At 47.3% G+C, this 23,263-nt stretch overlaps 1 pseudogene across 1 annotated transcript; it reads right to left on the bottom strand.

Moving 5' to 3' along the window:
* Positions 1-17,729: 17,729 nt before the first annotated feature.
* On the bottom strand, positions 17,730-20,400 carry LOC307094996 (neugrin-like; annotated as a pseudogene). The gene is made up of 2 exons: positions 20,381-20,400; positions 17,730-18,416 (listed from the first exon to the last, which is right to left on the bottom strand). The product of its transcript is annotated as a neugrin-like (transcript).
* Positions 20,401-23,263: the final 2,863 nt, after the last annotated feature.

Below are 23,263 nucleotides of genomic sequence, written 5' to 3'. Positions count from 1 at the left end.
GAGCTGGCTGGTGGGGGGGGGGGGGCGGTTGGAGGTGAACAAGCCGGCAAGGAGGGCCAGTTGAAGGCGAGGCCAGAGTGGCGGGATAGTAGGGAGCGAGCAGGTCAGCATGTAGAGTGCTTAGGGGCGATCAGGCAGGAGGGCAGGTGAGCGGTTAGGAGCCTGGGGTCCTGGATTGCAAGAAGGATATCCTACTGCTGTTTTAGGCCTGATCCCACAGGGGATCCCAGATTGGAGAGGGTGCAGGCCAGGCTGAGGGACATTCCTTCCCTGCCCCATGCACTAAATTCATGCACTGTGCCAGTAGTATATATACACTTAGTGGCCTGGTAATTTTGATCTCCGAATGCATAATTATCTGGCCACTCAGTATATATCCTATATAATAAAATGTTAATATGCAAATTGTTGCCTAGACCAGGAGTTCAACCAGCAGGCATGCTGGACAATTGCCCATGTCCCCTCCCCCTGGTCAGGCTGGCCGGATCCCACCCATGAACGAATTCATGCACTAGGGGTCTAATATATATATACCCACTGAATGGCCAGATTATTATGCATTCAGAGATCATAATAATCTGTCCACTATGTGTGTGTGTGTGTGTGTGTGTGTGTGTGTGTGTGTGTATAGAGAGAGAAATAGAAAGAGATCTATTTTTTGTTCCATTAATTTTATACATTCTAGTAAATGATATATATATAATATGACTTCGGGTTATGTCGGAGATCTGCTCCTATGGCGCGACATAATGCAATTTTCACTGTAAGTCACAACCCACCTACATAGGCATCTACGTCACTCACATGGCACAAATACACAGCAGAAATGAAGTGAAACAATAAAAAAAAATTCAAAAGGAAAATAACAATTCCTGACCTTTACTTGTGGTAAATAAATAATAAAAAGCATAAAGCACATACGTACATATAAGGGTAAATACTGGATTATCCTTACCTTTACTACTGTTGTTGGCTTGCACACTGGACGTTGCAAAGTGGGGAAAGACAGGCTTACACTAGGCTGCTGCGTGGAGGAGGTTTGAGAGGCAGAACCTGCAGAAGATGCATGTGATACTGGGTCAGGGGAGTCCGGAGAGGCAGAACCTGCAGAAGGTGCTGGAGATCCTGGGTCAGGTGAGTCCGGAGAGGCAGAACCTGCAGAAGGTGCAGGAGATCCTGGGTCATGTGAGTCTGGATACGCATATGAGGTAGAGGGTACGAGATGTGTTGCAGGCCTCTCCACCTTGTTAAAATAATGTTCGAGGTTAGTCTGCAAGGATACCTTCTTCTTGCCCTCCCAAATCTCCTTGTAACACCGCAAGCTATCCATGACCCCTCTGGCAACCTTAGTGTACCTGTCACTGTTGGGGTCCTGAGCCTCAAACTTTGCCAAGGCATCCTCTATCATGGCAAAGGTCCCCGCTAATTCCTTGCTTGTAAATCTCCTGGGATCTGGGGTTGGTGTGTCTTCCTCTTCTATGAACTGCTGTTTCAGTTGAGTGTGGTCCTCAGTAGATAGCTCCTCTCCATGAGATGCCAGCAGCTCTGTGACACCCTCAGCCTCCACCTCCAAATCAAGCTGCTTACTCAACTCAACAACATTCTTGATGACAACCTCCACTGAATTCTCAAAGCCATTGAAATCATTCACAAAATGGGGACACAATTTTTTCCAAATACCATTCAAGTTCGTCTGCTTAACTTCATCCCAAGAATCAGAAATGTTTTTTACAGCAGCAAGAACATTGTAAGATTTCCAAAAGTCATTGAGAGTCAACTCTTTATCCTTCTCAGTTGCCCTAAAAGCCATAGCAAATGTCCTTCGGAGGTAGTAGGCCTTGAAAGAGGCAATGACACCTTGGTCCATAGGCTGTAAAAGGGAGGTGGTGCTACGTGGAAGGTAAACCACCTTGACATTTGGATGAATGTCATTCAAATCGGCAGGGTGACAAGGGGCACTGTCCAGCACTAGCAACACCTTAAAGGGCAGCCCCCTTGAAGCACAGTAGTCCTTGACTTCTAGTACAAAATGGTTGGTGAACCAGTCCTCAAATACGCTGAGTGTCACCCATGTCTTCTTGTTAGATTTCCAGATGACAGGTAGTAGACCCTTCCATATGCCCTTGACTGCCCTTGGATTCTCGGCCAGACACACCAAGGGCTTCAGCTTGAAGTCACCAGCAGCATTATCCCCAAGTAGCACACTCAATCTCTCCCTGCTGGCTTTATGGCCTGATGCTGTCTTCTCCTCCTTGCCAATGTTCTTATGTGTAGGCATACGCTTCCAGAACAAGCCTGTCTCAGCCACATGAAACACTTATTTATCACAGTAACCCCCCTCCCTAATTATCTCAGCCAACGCACTAGGAAAAGCACCTGCTGATTTAGCATCATCACTAGCAGCTTTCCCTGGCAGTTTAAGATTATTCAAATTAGCACAATCCTTAAAACCCATAAACCAACCTTTGCTAGCCACAAACTCTCCACTTTCACTCCCTTCCCCCTTTTCTTTTTTCAAGGCCTCAAGCAATCTTTTAGCCTTCTCCTGAATCAACTTCAGGCTAACTGGGATACGCCCTTGATACTGCTCATCCAGCCAAAGCACTAATAATCTTTCCATCTCAATAATGAGACCACTACGCTGCTCTGTAACCACAGTTGATTTCATAGGAGCAGATCCTTTCACATGTTCAAGTATACGCTTTTGATCCTTGATGATTGTCGAGACAGTTGTAGGACTTAGACCAAGCAACCGGTCGATGTTCATAGGTGTTTCGCCCTTTTCTGAGCGTCTTATTATGTCTCTTTTCACTTCCATTGTGAGGGCTTTCCTTCTTTTTGTAGTACTGCCATCAGAAGAATCTGCCTTATTCTTAGGAGCCATAAGGACGGGCAAAAAGTGTTCAAAATAACAATACAAAGAAAAGAGAGCAAATGAAGCACAATCCAAAACGGCTTATAAACGGCGACTGAATGACAGCATCTTCCTTGTATAGCGCTGCGTGGTGACTTATTCATCCACTCCGCTGGCCAACTAGTTCCCTGACGAACTGCATGCAAGAGCCTTAAATCCAATGACAGGACTTATCATGCCCATGTTCAAAATCATCATTTTGGCTGTTTGAACCTCACAAGGATGAGAGCATTTACACCACGGATATTAATAAAGATTACAAACTTCCCATAATCAGTACACGCATATAGCTTTTCTCCAATGTGAACTCTCTTGTGGATAAGGAGGTGATTATTGCAGGTAAAAGATTTCCCACATTCACTACACTCATAAGGTTTTGCACCACTGTGAACTCTCTGGTATTGAATGAAGTTACTGCGTTGCCTAAAGGACTTCCTACAGTCACTACACTCTTAGGGCTTTTCTCCACTGTGAACTCTGTGGTGTTGAACGAGGGTAAATCTGTGTGTAAATGACTTCCCACAGTCATTATGCTCATGGCTTTTCTCCAGTGTGAACTCTCCTGTGGATAAGGAGGTGATTATTGTGGGTAAAAGCTTTCCCACATTCACTACACTCATAAGGTTTTCACCAGTGTGAACTCTCTGGTGTGGAGTGATGGCACTGCTTTGATTGAAGGACATCCTGCTATCACGACACTCATACAGCTTTTCTCCAGTGTGGACTTGGTTGCTGAATGAGTTTGGACCTCAGGATGAGGGACATCCCATGATCACTACACTCCTATGGCTTTTCTACAGTGTAAACACTTCTATGATGAATGAGGTTAAAGATTTCTCTGAAAGATTTCCCACATTTTTTACACTTATAATTCCCTTCATAAAGGTCAGGCTACTGAAGATCACAAAACATGGAAGACCTCAAATGAAATGACACACACATGGCAAGCACCACATGGAAGAGAAGCAGGATTGTCAGCTCATTCTTCTGCTAACAGTGTTCAGCACGGTTTGTCTGCTGGTGACATGGAAAGCTGTGCTGAAATATGATTATGTCTCATTGCAAGTAATCTCTCTCTCTCACTCTCTCTCTCTCTGAATATCTATCTCTATCTTATCTCTATCTCTATATTTATATCTATATATACATACACAAGGGTAATATGCAAAGTGTCCACTCGGGAGTTCAACCAGGAGAACGATTGCTGGCAGTTACCTGCGCTGACCACCAGGGGACGGTGCGGAACATGATAGGTGACCAATGGCAGCAGCAGGGCGCTGAGGGAGTGAGGGAAGGAGGAGGCAGGCAGGTGAGGGGAAGCATGCCATGGCAGTATGGGTGCAGTGAGGAATGGAGGAGGTGTGGAGGCAGGGAATCAGATTGACGCTGATCGGTCCTAGGGACCCCATGAACAAATTTCATGCCCCAGGTCTCTAGTATTCAATAAATTAGTAGCTGGTGTTAAAGAACTATCTAAGCTCATAGGTACATCTCATAACATATGTACAGGTCAATGTTAGAGAATACTGAAGACAGAGCAATGCAGAGGAGCAGGTGATGCAACAAGGCCACACAGGTGAAGGTAGTCAAAGGCCAGGAGGTCACAGGTGAAATGACACGTGAGCAAGGCGTCAAGTATGGCCGAGAAAAGGAAGAAATGTGCTATTGCTCATGGTATTTGCGCCTAAACACCGTTGGAAATGAGCAGGTGCTTGGTATCATCTAAACACCACCATTATACCATATCTAGCCCACATGTGCAACTCAACAGGACCAGGCCTCTTCTGAGACCATCCTGCATGTTCACCCTGTAAAAAAAATCAGGGTTCATACTGCATATTCCTCTCTACAAGTATGTACAACAGAAATATTCCAAGTATTAATGAAATATGACAGGGAGGGGCAGCCAGCACTGGCCTAGAGCCATTCGGCTTGGAATCATATTTAAGGAAGATAATATTACAAACAACGGAAGTGTGATCCTTTAAGAACAGCTCAAGGTTCATGTAAGTAAAGACCATAACCCAGCACAGGCAGTCACCAAGGACCTTTGCCTAGAGGAAGGAGGTAGAAATGGAAGCCATGGATCTGGACATAGTCACCCTGCCAGGGAGAGGAATAGCAGGTGGGACCCATTAAGCTGTCTGTAAGACTCCTGACTCCCAGACACATCCTGCACTGTCTGAGGCAATGTTTGTGGAGTCCTTCGCTCAGGGCTCTCCACAGACCTCACCCATGGCAGCCACAGCACATCTGACAGGACAGTGGGGGAAATGAGCGGAGCCCATGGTCTGGCTGTAGAAGAGTGAAAGCTACATCAGAGGAATAAAGGAAGAGAGAACATCAACCCAGGACACTGGGATAATATGAAGGTCTTACCTGCAGATGATACAAATGCAAACACTTCCAGCATCACATCGCAGTACCGAACGAAGTCTCTGAGGCTCATCAAGGAGCCCCGATTCCTCCTGAGAGAAGACAATGGCCACATGCTCAACGTTCATATACCGTCATAATGGGGACAGTACAGCCCATGATCAGATTCACTCCTAAGGTTCCAACTCTGTCATATTGCCACCCTCCACATCAATCTGCTCTCTCCACTCCACACACCAGAGGATACCAGGGCTTCATCCCATGAAAGTCACTGTCATGTTATATTTCTACTGCTATTTTGTCTTCCCACAATAAAGGCAGTTGAGCAGAGAGAAGATAACTGAGCTCTGGGATTCACATGTACGCCACACTTCCTCTTGACAGTAGAGTGGGTGTCAAGAACATAGGGTAGGAAGAGATGTCGGCCATACAGGGAGTGTGAGTGATTTGATACTGGTCTTATCAGGCAATACCTGTGTAGTCCCTCAGATTGTTCCTCAAAGACACCAAATTCATTGCGTCAAACTTCACCCGTACAACCACAATCCCAGAATGCTGAGGCCATAGCTTTGTATTAGCTGCTGCACATAGTTCTTTGAACAACACTTCTCTCACACTGCTTCTTTCCCAGAGGCACAACTTCAAAGGTAACAGAAATTTGCATTGGCGAGGACAGGTTGTTTCTTAATCACCTTATTTTCCAAATTTATACATTACCATCTCCATAATCCATTTCTCCTTACCCTTCTCCCATACCCATGCCCATGGAGAATTTCAAGCCTGGGGAACACTGATGTATAATCTCATTCCTAACCATCACTGTGTCACCCCCAACTACAAAAGGCAGGTGGGTACATAAATGTCATCCAAGCCCTGAACATGGCACGTGGCAGCAAAACATCACCCTTTCTAGGCATTATCCAAAAATCACACTTATTTTATCGTCCAGACTCCACCAGAAATGGACTCTCCCTACTTTCACTTTTATGTCAATGTCAAGGTCTCTGGCCATGAAGTCACACTCCCTCTCCAAGTGCTCATCACTCTTTCTGCCACACCCCTCTCACACCTGCACTGCTACAGTCCCGCCCCCTGTGATCCTCTCCTCACCCTCTTACTTATTACTCAGCATGTGTGGTCAAGAGAATGCTTGCCAAATTCAAACAGGATCAAGTACTGCCCAGACTCTGATAGTCCACACTCACAGAGGCGGCCTGGAGTCCTGCTCTGAAGGCCTCTCTCCAGGACTGTTTTTCCCATAAATCTAACCTATGAAGAACCACACCTCCCCTCCCCTGGTGCTGCAAGGTTCAATGGGGTCAGGCTGAAAGAACGCTGTGAGCAGAGAGGAGTCTGGGAGGCACGGAGGCCCCAATCCCGGCCTGATGGTGCTCAACAATCCTCAGACACATCCTGCACAGCAAGGACGCTGCCTTCAAGGCCTCCTCCTACTCACCACGAGTGGGCTGAAGCCTCTGAGTCCTGGAAGAAAATGAAAAGGTCAAAATGCCCGCAGGGAGGAGGAAGGCGGAAGTCCCGCCCTAACCGGATGCACTGACACAAACTGTCCTTTAGCTCCGCCTACGTGCTCGCATTGCTTTCTGGGTAATGTAGTTTTCTCAAACTCCAAGGGGAGGGCTAGCATCCCAGCCAATGACATCTATCTAATAATAGAGTAGTATGCAAATCATCACTCCGCTACACTCACAAGCCACGCCCACCAGCCACGCCCCAGCCACGCCCACCATTCAATCTGAGTGAGTATGCAATTCAACTGAAAACATGGCGGCAGCCCCGCCCCCCAGCCTCTCCAGGTCTCTGGGAGTTGGAGAAGTCAGGCGCCAGCGCCTGAGGCTGGCTGCAGCCACAGAGACCAAGAAGCCCCCTGCCCCATGATCCCAGGCTGCAGCCAGCCTCAGAAGCCTCAGGTCCGCCTGCCCAACGTCCTGGGGAAATGGAGAAACCAGGCCCAGCGCCTGAGGCTGGGTGCGGCCGGGAGACGAAGAAGCTGCCCGTCCCATGATCCCAGGCTGCAGCCAGCCTCAGAAGCCTCAGGTCCGCCTGCCCCATGTCCTGCAGAGACGGAGTAACCGGGCCCCAGCACCTGAGGCTGGCTGCAGCCACGGAGACCAAGAAGCTGCCTGCCCCGTGATCTCAGGCCTCAGCCAGCTGGAGAAGCGGTTCACCCCACGTCCTGGGGGAGACAAGAAACCAGGTGCCAGTGCCTGAGGCTGGCTGCAGCCCGGGAGATGAAGAAGCCACCTGCCCTGTGATCCCAGGCTGCAGCCAGCAGCAGAAACCTCAGGTCCGCCTGCCCCACCTCCTGGGGGAGAATTAGAAACTGGGCCTTAGCGCCTGAGGCTGGCTGCGACCTGGGAGATGAAGAAGCCGCCTGTCCCGTGATCCCAAGCCGCAGCCAGCTGGAGAAGCCGCCCTCCCCACATCCTGGGGGAGACAAGAAACCGGGTGCCAGTACCTGAGGGTGGATGCGATCTGGGAGACAAAGAAGCCGCTTGCCCTATGATCCCAGGCTACAGCCAGCTGGAGAAGCTGCCCACCCCATGTCCACCCGCCCCACGTCCTGGGGGAGATGGAGAAACCGGGCCCCAGTACATGAGGCTGGCTGCAGCCCGGGAGATGGAGAAGCCGCCCACCCTGCGGTCCTGGGCACCAGTACCTGTGGCTGGCTGTGGCCTGGGAGACAGAGAAGCCACCCACCCTGTGGACCTGGGCACCAGTAACTGTGGCTGGCTGTGGCCTGGGAGACAGAGAAGCCGCTCACCCTGTGGTCCAGATGCCAGCACCTGCAGCTGGCTACAGCATGGTAGATGGAGAATCCGCCCACCCTGCAGTCCTGGGCACCAGCACCTGTGGCTGGCTGTGGCCTGGGAGACAGAGAAGCCGCCCACCCTGCAGTCCTGGGCTCCAGCACTTGCAGCTGCAGCACAGGGGAAGCCCCCTGTCCACCATCCCCTAAGGCTGCAGCCAGCCTGGGCGCCTATGGCTGACCAGAGGGAGGGAAGCCTGGATCCTGGGTGCCTGTGGTCAGCTGGAGGAGGGAATCCTGGGTACCAGGTGTGGGCCGAGGCAGAGGTAGTTAGGGGCAATCAAGCCAGCAGGGGAGCAGTTAGGGACAATCAGGCTGGTAGGCAGAAGCAGTTAGGGGCAATCAGGCAGGCAGGTGAGCAGTTAGGAGCCAGCAGTTCTGAATTGTGAGAGGGATGTCCAACTGCTGGTTATCCCATGAGGGGTCCCAGATTGGAGAGGGTGCAGGCCAGGCTGAGGGACACACTCCCCGCTGCCTCCGCCCCCGTGCACGAATTTCGTGCACCGGGCCTCTAGTTGGTAAATAAAGGTGGTGTGGTTCAGCAAGTGGAACTGGGGAAGGATTATGAAAAAGGGGAAGGAGAAGATGATGATGATGCATGCACGAATTCATACACTGGGTCTGCCTCTCTCTCTCTCTCCCTCTCTCTCTCTCTCTCTCTCTCTCTCTCTCTCTCTCTATATATATATATATATATATATATATATATATATATATATATATTAAAGTTTGTTTTAAATCAATTACACATGTCAAACTTTAAAAATGTTTAAAACTTACATTTCCAATAATTCAGCTGTTTAATTATGAATGTTCTTGAGCACATTCATTGCTACTATATCAGTATGCTATAAATCTACTGATATGAAAGGCTAAGTCATGACCCAACTACCTGAAAGGTAGCTATGAACTGCATTGACCACCAGGGGGCAGACGCTCAACACAGGAATTGTCCAGTGAGTTGTCCTTACCTGACAGCAGTGGTTCCCAGGTACCGCACCCCACAACCAGAGAGGAGGGAGCCTGATTCTGGGTTATGTCACCCAAGAACTGCCCTCTCGAAATCCAGGACACCCCGGGGGATCTCGGAGAGCCTGTTTCAGCCCAATCTCCACAGGCCAGGCCCTCGTTTTGAAAGGGAGAAGGAGAGAAACAGCAATCATCTACCTCCTGCACGACCACTCCAGTGGATTCAGGAAGGCATGTTCCCTGCCCTGGAGTCAAACCAGTGGCTGAGGGACCCCACCCATTACAAAGATGTCCTTCAAGCCTCGGCACCACTGGCAAAGGAGGGACTGTGAGAGGTTGGCACTAGGGAGTGTGGGGCCGATCTCACCAAGTCCCGCCCCACCACACACTTTCGGATTAATTTAATTTCAATGTGCACGCATCCATGTACCTGGTCACTAGTAAAATATAATGATGTACTACTGAAGTATCTTATGTCCATGTTCAATGCCATCATTCTGACAGTTTGAATGTGGTAAAATTGTCAACTACTGCTAACCTAGACTTCACTTAATGTATTATTAAATGCTTAGACGTAAAGAACACTGGTGGAGGATGTTAACAATGCAGATTAAACTTTTAAGTGTATGGTACAAGTGGGCTATAAATAGTACATAGGGTAAACATTGAGAAAAAGTATATTGTTTTTAGAATTCAAAGCAAGAAATCCATAAGGAAAAGAAGTCACTAAGTCATTGAGGAATGAGTGAAATTCGAACATATGTCTTAGACCAGGGGTCCTCAAACTTTTTAAAAAGGGGGCCAGTTCACTGTCCCTCAGACCGTTGGAGGGCCGGACTATACTTAAACAAAAACTATGAACAAATTCTTATGCACACTGTACATATTTTATTTTGAAGTAAAAAAACAAAACGGCAAAAACACCCGCCTGTGGCCCGCGGGCCGTAGGTTGCGGATGCCTGTCTTAGAGGCTGCACTATCCTCCTATTGGTTAGAATAATAAATTAATTTTAAAGTAGACAAAAATCCTGAGCAGACATTTGAACAAAGGAGACAAAGACAATGTAAAGAAATGCGTAAGAAATGATCACCATCAAACATTTTTACAGAAATGGAAGGAAAACAAAACCAAGGTAACAATACTCGATAATAGGACTAGTATTTAAAAAGATTAACCTTCACATGTGCTGGCAGGGTTGCAGAAAAATGGAATTTTCATTACTGTGGGTGGGTCGGGAAGCACAGTGATTGACCATTTTAGATAACAGTTCCCCAAATGTTAAAATATAACACATTCACTGACACTGGGACAGTTTGGTAAGTAACACATACACCTGTAGAAAGAACTCAACACAATATTCCCAACTGTTTTACTTATAAAATCCCAAACATAGAAATAACTGAATCCATAGGCAGCTCAATAGTTAAAGTGGTTACCCATAGAATACAATATTTCCTGGAAATTAATATTTACATAAACATTAGTGTCGAATCTCAAAATATCTGTGTAGCATGAAGGAAGCCAGTGTTTCTTAAAGAGAATACACCTTTTAATACCAATAAAATAAAGAAAAATATGAACTAATCTATTGTACAGGAAGGTCAATTAATGCCGGCATGGAGGGCTGGGAGGCAGAAAGATTACAAAAGGACTGGAAGTAAATACAGGGTGTAGCAAAGTAGGGTTAACGTTATTGCTACTGAAAATAATACAATAATTAATAAAGAAGAACACAAAATATAAACTCTCCATGTCCACTGTGCCTCATTTTCTTGGGCGTGATCACATTAACTGAAAGCCACTAGTTTGATTCCAGGTCAGGGCACATGCCCAAGTTGTGGGATGGATCCCCAGAGTTGGGCTTGCAGGAGGCAGCTGATCAATGATTCTCTTTCATTGATCTCTCTCCCTTTCTCTCTCTCTCTCTGAAATCATAAAATTATATCATATAAAAAACTATTGCCATCAAATTCAATAGGAATGCTGACTACATACCAAAGACATCCTGGGACAGATTGCAGGGTTATCCTTCCTCTACCTTTGAGTTCTTGCCTGTTGAGCAACTACATTATGTGAACACCCTAGAGTGGCCAGGGAATACACAACACCATTAGATTATTCTGCAATGACGTCAGCTACACGAAACAGTTTTGGAGGTCCTGAGAATGTCTACACATAAAGGCCACACAAGCCACAGGCCCCAGAACATCTGTGGCCTTATGTTCAGAAGAGGCACATATCATCTAATTTACTGCAGGCTTTCCCACTCACTATTGAAACAGTGTTTCTGTCCTCATTGTGGTTCCACCTCAGAGACTTACAACAAATGACACCAGCCTATGAAATGTCATTCTTCCTTGCACATGTGTCCTTGGCAGGACATGGAGAGCAGGTTCCCTAAACATTGCTGAGGCTTATGTAGTACATACTGTGAACAGACAACATGATTCATATTGGTCACAGAAGCAGAGCAAAGGTCTCCTTTTCAGACTGACCTTTGCCCTAACCAATAATCGAGGAAGTAGGCTGAAAATTAAATGCACAAAGTCATGTGGCCTTTCCTTTAAGGCCACGGGCCGCAATAAGTAATAAGCCAACATTCGACAGAAAGTGATTTCCGGACATTATGTTGTCTCTTTCAAACCACATACACTTTTGCATAAACACAATAGCTATTCATCTCTACATGCTGAAAGATCACATTTGTGTTTGCAAATCATCTGTGGCAATGAATAAAACCAAAATTAAAGGTACAAATGTAAATATACCATTAAAAAGATTCTAAACTAGAGCACAGGAGAACAAGGGTTTTGCAGGTTGGTGAATAAGAATCCCCCCAAATTTATCAAAGCATAATGTGAGTACCACTATGTCCCTGAAACAGGTGGCACTTCTTAGCTGAGAAGGGGTGCTCTGGATGAATCCTGGGTCAGGTCCATTTTCTCATCACAGAAAAATGAATGAAGATACTGCCAAGACCATGGAGGAACCATAATTACTTCCAGCAGAAGTGAGAACACAGAATGCATTCCCCTGAGCACCCAGGGGTGGTGACCGATGTACACTCCTCAGGTTAGTCAGGTGTTAGAGGTGAAATCTCTTCAGTGACAAAGAGACAGTGACCTCATTTGGGTGGTAGGTCTGGGCATGTTACCAAGTACAATGCAGCTCCTTCAAGTCTCACTTGTACCTCAAATTTATGAGGAATCTAGCAGAGTGTATGTTCCCATAAAAGGGGTTTACATTTATGGAAAGGGTCTCAGAGAGCCCCTTAAGTGTTCTTATAATAAGTGAGAAAAATAAACCATTCCCTGCACATTTATGACTTTTCTCCAGTATGAACTCTGCGGTGTTTACTGAGGTGGGACTTTTGACTGAAATGCTTCCCACATTCACTACACTCATGTGGCTTTTCTCCAGTGTGAACTCTGTGGTGTTTAGTGAGGGTAGACATAACATTGAAATGCTTTCTACATTCACTGCAGTCATATGGCTTTTCTCCAGTGTGAACTCTGTGGTGTTTACTGAGGGCCGCGCTTTCACTGAAATACTTCCCACGTTGACTACACTCATATGGCTTTTCTCCAGTGTGAACTCCGTGGTGTCTAGTGAAGTCAGACCTATGAATGAAGGACTTTCCACAGTCACTACACTCATATGGCTTTTCTCCAGTGTGAACTCTGTGGTGTACAGTGAGGTGAGACCTTCGATTAAAATGCTTCCCACAGTCACTACACACAAATGGCTTTTCTCCAGTGTGAACTCTGTGGTGCCTAGTGAAGTCAGACCTTTGACTGAAGGACTTCCCACAGTCACGGCACTTATACCGCTTTTCTCTAATGTGAACACTGTTGTGTTTAATGAGAGCACGGCTTTCTCTGAAGACCTTCCCACAATACATACACTCACAGGGCTTTTCTTCAGTGTAAACTCTCCCATGTTGTAGGTGGTTAAAGTTTTGTCTGAACACTTTCCCAAATTTATTAGACTCATTAATCATATCTCCAGAGCTGAGACCTTTCTGATAAGCAACTTTCTGTTTCTGGCTGGCAGCTGTTTCACATGCAACCCACTGGTGATGTCTTTTTCCACGGAGACATTCCTGTGAACTCTCATTGTTACTGTGTGGCTCTTCAGTGTTCAGAGTGGCCTGGTGCTGTAGAAGCCTTGAGATGGCTGGGGAGTCCACCCCAGCCTCAGTACTAGCTTCAGGCACCCCAGAGCGGTAGGACCAGCAAGTTGTCACAAGCGAAGCACTCTCCATGTCTTTTTTCCAGGGCTTCTCTCCACAGGCATCCTTCTGCTGCTGGTGAGGGTTTGCACTGAAACACAAGTCTCTCACACATGCATCACTTAAGACACACTCTTCTCAAAGTATGCCACTTGTAACTCAGTCAGGTGCAAAATACCTTTTAACACCAAGAAGCACGGCTCACACAGATGGGTCCTCTGAGTGGCTGCAGCTGCCTTGGAAGCCCTGACCTGAGAATCTCCTACAGATACACTGTGCTTAGAATAGGCCTCCCCATCATCCATTTTATGCCAAGGATCTGAAAACAGAGGAATGATGAGAAAATGAATGTTGACTGAGGTGACAGAGGGAAGTCCTATTATAAAACTGTGTTGCACATAATACATTGGTCTCATGCAACTGGCTGAAAATAAAAAAAAACCTGAAAGATGAACTAATAAGATGCAACTGTGAAGGTCTTGACCACTGAAGATCACAAAACAAGAGAGACTTCAACAGAAATAGAGCAAAAACATGGCAAGCACCATGTGGAAGAGAAGCGAACTCTCTAGCTCATTCTGCTGCTAACAGCATTCAGTAGATCTTCTCTGCTGGTGACATGGGCAAGCTGTGCAGAAGGTTGGTTACATCTCATTCCAAGTAAAATTCAATAAACAAGTAGCTTGTGTTTCAGGGGTATTTAAGCATGAATGTGATCCTTATAACACTTACATAGGTCCATGTAGTAGTATACTGCAGAAAGAGATGTGCAGAGGAATAGGTGATGATAAAAGAACACAAAGGTGAAGGCAGATAATGCTAGGATGTCACCAATGAAATGACAAGTCAGCAAAGTGTCAAGTGTGGAAAAGAAAGGTATAAATGAGGTGTGGCCATTGAAACCTGCACCAAACACTGTTGTACAGTAGCAGGTTCCTGGTGTAATCTGAACACCATCCTTACATCATACCTCCCCCCACTTGCCACTCAGCCGGGCTAAGCATCCTCTAGGACCATCCTGGACGTTCACCCTGGAGAAACCCAGGGTTCTCCCTGCACATTCTTTTCTAGAAGTATGTACAAACTAAATATTCTGAGTATCAATGAAAAGACAACAGAGGTGAGCAGGCATCACTTGCCCATAGCATTCAGCTTGCAATGGTATCCATCGAAGGTAATATTACAAACAATAATTGGAGGGTCTTACAAGAACAGCCCCTGGTTCATGTATGTAAAGAAGATAACTGACACAGGGTCTTTATCGACAGGAAAGATGCAGAATAGGAAGCCGTGGATGTGGATGGAGTCACCCTCCCTGGAGTGGAAGAGCAGGAGGGACTCATTAAGCGGTCTGTAAGACTGCTGACACCCAGACACTTCCTGCAGTTTCTGAGGCAACTGGTGTCAGGGAGGTTCATGGAGTGTATTGCTCAGGACTCTCTGCACAGCTCAGCACTGGCAGCCACAGCCCATTTGACAAGACAGTGGGGGAAATTAGCTGAGCCCATGGTCTGGCTTTGAGAGAGAGAGAGAGTGCTAAGTTTGGAGAATAAATAAAGAGTGGGCATCACCTCAGGACACTAGGAGAGATGTGAAGGTCTTACCTACGAATGATACAAGTGCAAACACTTCCAGCATCACATCACAGTACAGACGTCTCTGAGCCTCATCAAGGATTTCCCACTCCTCCTGAGAGAAGGCAATGGCCACGTCCTCAAAGTTCATATCCTGTCATAATGGGCACAGCACATCCCATGATAAGATTCTCTCTTGAGATTTCAAGTCTGCCAAACTACCCACCCTGCACATGCATATGCTCCCCTGCTCCCCACATCAGAGAAGAAAGCAGCCCTTGATCCCATTAAAGTCAATCCCTCCTTATATTCTTACTGATGCTGTGTCTTCCCACAACAATAAAGGCAGATGAACAGATACAAGTTACCTGTGCCCTCATCCTCAAATAGGAGTCACACTGCCCCCTTTCAATAATAGTTGTTGTCAGGAACATAGGGTAGGAGATGTTGCACATAATGGGAATGTGATGGATTTGACTCTGTTCCTGTCAGGCAATACCCATGTTGTCCTCCAAATTGTCCCTCCAAGACACCGAACAACATAGTAATGCCCATTGCACTTCTGACTCCAATCCCACTTTGCTGAGGCCATCACTCTGCATTACCCGCTGTCCAAAGTGCTTTGATCCACACTTGTCTCACTCAGCTTCATTCCCAAAGGCACAACATCACAGGTAACACAAATAAGCCATGACGAGAACAGAGTGTTTTCCAATCAGGTTCTTTCCTGAAATTCTAGTTCACCCCCTCTGTAATACATTTCTCTCTCACCCTTCTCTCTTCTCCTTGCCCCATGCTGGTGGGGATTTTCAAGTGCAGGTGACACTGATGTGTGTTATCTCATTCCTAGTGTTCACTGGGTCAGCCCTCAACAAGAAATGGTAGGTGGGCACATATATGGCCTCTAAGCTCTACACCTGTCATGTAGCATCACAGCAACCCATCTTGTTAAAAATTATCCTAAAATTCCCCATATCATATCATAAAGACACCATCAAAGATGGACTCCCTTTTCACTCATTTGTACATCATTGTTAGTGTCCGGCAGCTTTGCTTTTAGTCCCAGGCTCCACACTGATGTCATCATCCCCTGTGTGTGATTGTGCAGCTCAGCCCGGGTTCCCCACCTGCCACACTGACATAGAGGGCACCTCCCATACTGTTCTCTGGGTCACTGCATGCTCTGCCCTCAAGAGAACCTTGGCTGCTTGTCCTCACAGGTCCCTAGGCTGTGCTGGTGTTCAGATGTGTGTGGACTGACTAGGTGATTAAAACATATATACTGATTTCAAAGAGAGAGAGAAGTAGGGATATACTAAATATATATATTTAAGTGGGTCAGCGAATAATTTCAATAATGGAAAGTTGCAAGTTCCAACCCTGGTCACATCAATTACAAGAGTTAATCAAACAATGTATAAAATTAATGGAACAAAAAATAGATGCCTCTCTCTCTCTCATTCTCTCTCCAGACAGTCCTCGGGTTACTTCGGACTTGACATACCTTGTTTTGTGATTACGTCGCCATCTGCAATTTATTTATATATAAAAAAAGTTCTGTCTGTCGACGTAAGGCATTTGCACCAAGTTCACCCAGGAACCAGTTGGCCAGCGGAGTGGATGAATAAGTCATCACATGGCGCTATACATTTCCCATGATGTTTCTAGAGAGTCAAAGGAGCCAGCTGTTTCCTGTTCTATCTCTCTGCTGCTTCCTGTTCTATCCTAAGGCCTACGTTTTTTCATTATCCCCAGTTTCAATTAATGTACCCCCTAAAACTTTTGAACTTGTGCAGTGAAATCTTTTCAAACATGAAGTAATAAACTCTGACACTACAGACCAAGGTGGGGCCGACCTGCTCCGGCTGCTTCCTGTCCCTGAACACAGGTATACCTGGGACATCCTCTACAGAACAGACCAAGGCATGATTTTGCTTAGAGGACATGGGAGAAAAACGAGATGGTCTTCACTCAAATTGGTGTTGTTGATTCAAATCAATTTCAACACTCTTCTTTTTTTACTGATTTTCTAGAGAGAGAGGGAGACAGAGAACCATCAATGATGAGAGAGAATCATTGATCAGCTCTCTCCTGCATGCCCCCTACAGGGATAGAGCTCCCCAACCTAGGCAAGTGCTCTGACTTGGAATCCAACTAGAAATACCTTGTTTCATGGGTCCATGCCCAACCACGGAGCCATGCCATGTGGGAAAACTCTCTTTTTTATTGTTGGCTCTATTACAAATAGACCCATTTTCCCCCATCCTCATCCCCCTTTGCCTCCCTCTACTCTGCCCCCACCATTTCTAGGCACTCAGCACATTATTGTCTATGTCCATGGACTATGCACATATGTATATACTTATTCTTTTGCTGCATTTCACATTAATTTGCACAAAATGAATACAGCCAATTGACTAAGCAGCTCCAGAACTGTTAGTGTTCATTAATCAAGAACTAAACGATGTAGGAAGCAACACTTTCCAATTCCTCCCATACACATATTGTAAAGACAACAAACTCCTAACACATGTGACACAGGCTGGTTTCGACACGTAGAAAGCCTAAGCAAGAAGGGTGAGTACTGAGTATCCACATGGTCAGACCAGGAGTCATGCTCCAGGAGCTAGACTGCACCCAGCCTGTTATTCACGCTGCCCACATAGACATCTGCCCTGTGAAGTTCACTGTCCCTTGTCAGATTGAAATCCGAGTGGCTCCTTCCATTTTCAGGCTCATCATTTCCAAGGTGGACAATCCACACACAGAAATCCAGGCAGCTCCAATCTGCTCGCTCAGCTGTATTTACATGACACCTCCACCAGCCAGGCTCCAGTTCAAATTCTGTACAGGAAGTTCCAGTTGTCGTCAAAGAACTCTCGCCCCCTCTGCACTACCTTGCTGCTGAAGTCCTGCTCACCCAGTTCTCTTGCCTTCAATGCTCCAGCTCCTTCGCACTTGGCAATCCATCACTGTCAGAGCCTCTGGTGCCCTCACACCCACTGGTGGAGTACTTCTGCAGCTCTCTGTGCTGACCTTGGGCTGTAGCAACAGGCACAAAGCTTTCCTTCTCCAGGCTCTGGACTCCTTTATTCCTTCCCTTCGGTCTCCTCAGGGTGTTTGTACTGTGAGTATTCGGTTCTGTCACCCTCAAAGCTGTGCTGTGACCGTGGCCTTGGGATGAGGCTTCAGCTCCTGACACAGGGCGGCCTGCAGAAAGCAGCTCCCAGGCATCCCCAGGGCTGGAAGCTGGAGGAGCGAGTGGGCAAGCCCAGCTTTCTGAAGGACCTTTTGATCCTGCTTCAGTTTCTTCCACAATGTGGGCACAAACTTGCTTTTTAAAACCCTTCTGATCACATCAGAGCTAACATCCAAGCCTGCAGCCAATCTGGGAACTCACCAGGACTCTGGAAATTCTTCATGTTAATACCTGATCTGCTCCCTGGCTTTCCTGGTCAGTCCTGGGCGGGGCCCCTCACAGCTCCATTTGCCTCTGAATTTTCTGGAACAGGATGGCTTTTTTTCTGTCATTTCAGGGCGCTGGGGGAGGGAACCAATGGCAGATGCCATGCGTGGGAGCAACATGGGTGGTTGAAGCCTCTCGGCTAAATCAGGGAGCGCCCAGCCCTCGTCTCTTTGTTCAATGCCCCAGAAATCTAACACCCACAACAGCAGCCCCTGAGCAAGGCGAGCTCTCTAAAAGGCGATGAAATACATCCCTGGTGAAGGGTCCGTTGTCCCAAAGGAGCCGAACACCTGCCCCTGCACTTCTGATGAGGGAAGAAGCAAGGCCCTGCTTCAGGCTGAGGGCCCATGAGGGAGCCGGTACTGTTACAGAAAACTGGAGAAGAACCAAGCAATACTTAGAGAGATGGAGTTACATTTATTACGCGGGTCCAGAGGAAAATGTCTCTCAAATTCTGGGCCCCACCATGGAGGAATTTTCTCGATTTATATGTTCCCTAACCAGGAATACAACCAGGACCTCATGGATCATAGATCAGTGCTCAACCATTGAGACACACCAGCTGGGCTATAGTATATATATATTTTAACTTTAATATGTCTTTCTGATTGTTGATGTCTCCCATTTTCGCCTGTGCATATATTCTTTGGGGGATCTCTCCTGGTTCTTCCCACACCCCTTTCCTGGGAGGTCTGCCCATCTGTTCCAGTTAACCAGGCCTCTGGCCCCACCTTGTCCTTCCCAAGGGCCACTTGCTGAACCACATCACCTTTATTCACCAATGTCATTGGCTGGGATGCTAGACCTCCCCTTGGCGTTTGAGAAAACTACATTACCCCGAAAGCAATGCGACCACGTAGGCGGAGCTAAAGGACACTGTTTCAGTGCATTCGGTTAGGGCGGGATTTCCGCCTTCCTCCTCCTGGCGGGCATTGTGAACTCTTCAGTTTCTTCCAGGACTCACAGGCTTCAGCCCACTCGTGGTGAGTAGGAGGAGGCCTGGGAAGCAGCGTCCTTGTTGTGCAGGGTGTGTCTGAGGCTTGTTGAGCACAATCAGGCCGGGTGGGGCCTCCGCGCCTCCCAGACTCCTCTCTGCTAACAGCTTTTTTTCAGCCCGACCCCATTGAACCCTGCAGCACCAGGGGAGGAGAGGTCTGAGTATCTGAGATCTGACTGTGGTTCTTCATAGGTTAGATTTAAGGGAAAAACAGTCCTGGAGAGAGGCCTTCACAGCAGGATTCCAGTCTGCCTCTATGAGTGTGGACTATCAGAGTCTGGGCAGTACTTGATCCTGTTTGAATTTGGCAAGCATTCTCTTGACCACACGTGCTGAATAATAAGTAAGAGGGTGAGGAGAGAATTACAGGGGGCGGGACTGTAGCAGGGAAGGTGTGAGAGAGGTGTGGTAGAAAGAGTGATGAGCACTTGGAGAGGGAGTGGGACTGCATGGCCAGAGCACCGTGACATTGACATAAGAGTGAAAGTAGGGAGAGTCCATTTCTGGTGGAGTCTGGACGATAAAATAAGGGTGATTTTTGGATACCGCCTGGACAGGGTGATGTTTTGGTGCCACCTGCCATGTTCAGGGCTTGGATGACATTTATGTACCCACCTGCCTTTTGTAGTTGGGGGTGACACACTGATGATCAGGAATGAGAGTATACCTCAGTGTTCCCCAGGCTTGAAATTCTCCATGGGCATGGGTATGGGAGAAGGGCAAGAGAGAAATGGATTATGGAGATGGTAATCTATAAATTTGGAAATTAAGGTGATTAAGAAACAACCTGTCCTCGCCAATGCACATTTGTGTTACCTTTGAAGTTGTGCCTCTGGGAAAGAAGCAGTGTGAGAGAAGTGTTGTTCAAAGAACTATGTGCAGCAGGTAATACAGAGCTATGGCCTCAGCACTCTGGGATTGTGGTTGTAAGGGTGAAGTTTGACGCAATGTATTTGGTGTCTTTGAGGAACAATCTGAGGGACTACACAGGTATTGCCTGATAAGACCAGTATCAAATCACTCACACTCCCTGTATGGCCGACATCTCTTCCTACCCTATGTTCTTGACACCCACGCTATTGTCAAGAGGAAGTGTGGCGTACATGTGAATCCCAGAGCTCAGTTATCTTCTCTCTGCTCAACTGCCTTTATTGTGGGAAGACAAAATAGCAGTAGAAATATAACATGACAGTGACTTTCATGGGATGAAGCCCTGGTATCCTCTGGTGTGTGGAGTGGAGAGAGCAGATTGATGTGGAGGGTGGCAATATGACAGAGTTGGAACCTTAGGAGTGAATCTGATCATGGGCTGTACTGTCCCCATTATGACGGTATATGAACGTTGAGCATGTGGCCATTGTCTTCTCTCAGGAGGAATCGGGGCTCCTTGATGAGCCTCAGAGACTTCGTTCGGTACTGCGATGTGATGCTGGAAGTGTTTGCATTTGTATCATCTGCAGGTAAGACCTTCACATTATCCCAGTGTCCTGGGATGATGTCCTCTATTCCTTTATTCCTCTGATGTAGCTTTCACTCTTCTACAGCCAGACCATGGGCTCTGCTCATTTCCCCCACTGTCGTTTCAAATGTGCTGTGGCTGCCATGGGTGAGGTCTGTGGAGAGCCCTGAGCGAAGGACTCCACAAACATTGCCTCAGACAGTGCAGGATGTGTCTGGGAGTCAGGAGTCTTACAGACAGCTTACTGGGTCCCACCTGCTATTCCTCTACCTGGCAGGGTGACTATGTCCAGATCCATGGCTTCCATTTCTACCTCCTTCTTGTAGGAAAAGAGGTATACATCAGTGTTTCCCAGGCTTGAAATTCTTCGCCGGTATGGGTAAGGGAGAAGGGTAAGAGAGAAATGGATTATGGAGATGGTAATCTATAAATTTAGAAAATAAGGTCATTAAGAAACAATCTGTCCTCGCCAATGCAAATTTGTGCTACCAAAGGTCCTTGGTGTCTGCCTGTGCCAGGTTATCGTCTTTACTTACATTAACCTTGAGCTGTTCTTACAAGATCACACTTCGGTTGTTTGTAATATTATCTTCCTTAAATACGATTGCAAGCCGAATGGCTCTAGGACAGTGCTGGCTGCCCATCTCTGTCATTTTTCATTAATACTTGGAATATTTCTGTTGTACATACTTGTAGAGAGGAATATGCAGGACGAACCCTGATTTATTTTACAGGGTGAACATGCAGGATGGTCTCAGATGAGGCCTGGCCCTGTTGAGTTACAAATGTGGGCTAGATATGGTATAAGGGTGGTGTTTAGATGATACCAAGCACCTGCTCATTTCCAGCGGTGTTTAGGCGCAAATACCATGAGCAACAGCACATTTCTACCTTTTCTCTGCCATACTTGACACTGTGCTGACTTGTCATTTCACCTGTGACCTCCTGGCCTTTGACAACCTTCACCTGTGTGGGCTTTTTGCATCACCTGTTCCGCTGCATTGCTCCGTCTTCAGTATTCTCTAACATTGACCTCTATGTGTGTTATGAGATGTACCCACGAGCTTAAATAGTTCTTTAACACCAGCTACTAATTTATTAAATACTAGAGGCCTGGCGCATGAAATTTGTTCATGGGGTCCCTAGGCCTGGCCAGCGATCAGGGCCAATCAGGTTCCCTTTTTCCCCAGCTCCTCCATCCATCACTGCATGCATACTGCCACAGCATGGTATCTCCAACCTGCCTGCCTCCTCCTTCCCTCGCTCCCTCAGCGCCCTGCTGCTGCCATTGGTCACCCATCATGTTCCGCACCGTCCCCTGGTGGTCAGCGCACGTCATTGCGAGCGAGTGTTCTCCTGGTTAAACTCACGAGGGGACACTTTGCATATTACCCTTGTGCATGTATATCCTATCTAATAATAGACAAATATGCAAATTGACCATACCTCTGACACACCCACAAGCTACACCCACCATCCAATCAGAGCGAGTATGCAAATTAACCCAAACCAAGATGGCTACAGCCACAGAGAGCAAGGTTTCCTAGGTAACAGAGGAAGCCAAGCTTTCCGCCTGCCCTTGCCAGGCCTAAGCCTCCACTCAAGCTACAAAGTTTCAATTATAGAAGGTAAACAAATTCAAACAAATGGCGGCAGAATGGAGCTTGAGAGAGCAGGCCAGGGTTCCTGCCGGCAACAGGGGAAGCAAAGCTTTCTGCACACCCTGGCCGGGCCCACCCTCTTAAGGCAACAAAGTTTCAATTATAACCCCAACACAAATGGCTCCCGGCCTCAGCCTCGGAGGGAGCCCCAGGCTTGGCTCCTCTCCAGGATACAAAGTTTCAATTGTAGAAGGAAAATAAATTCCAGATACCAGGGCCTCTGCTTGGGTTGCCAGGTGATGTGGCCGACCTGCAAACCAGCACAGTCCCCTCGCTCAGGCCACCCCACACCCCAAGGGAACCCCTGCCTAATCCGGGACGCCCTTCAGGGCAAACCAGCTGGCCCCACCCCTATACCAGGCCTCTATCCTATCCTATCTAATAAAAGAGTAATATGCAGATTGATCATCACTGCAACACACAATATAGCTGCCCCCATGTGGTCAAAGATCCTGCCCCCATGTGGACACAAGATGGCCACCACAAGATGGCCAGCAGGAGAGGCAGTTGGGAGGCACCCGGCCTGCAAGGGAGGGCAGTTGGGAGGCACCCTGCCTGCAAGGGAGGGCAGTTGAGAGGGACCAAGCCTGCAAGGGAGCGCAGTTGGAGGTGATCAACCCTGCAGGAGAGGGCAGTTAGGGGTGACCAGGCCGGCAGAGGAGGTAAGTTGGGGGCAAACAGGCTGGCAGCAGAGTGGTTAGGGGGTGATCAGGCTGGCAGGCAGAAGCGGTTAGGGGCAATCAGGAAGGCAGGCAGGCAAGCAGTTGGGAGCCAGCAGTCCTGGATTG

Source organism: Cnephaeus nilssonii (assembly GCF_951640355.1).
Source record: "Cnephaeus nilssonii genome assembly, chromosome: 24".
Taxonomy (NCBI): Eukaryota; Metazoa; Chordata; class Mammalia; order Chiroptera; family Vespertilionidae; genus Cnephaeus; species Cnephaeus nilssonii.
Note: the sequence above shows the minus strand (reverse complement) of the source record. Positions and strands in the feature narration are given on the sequence as shown.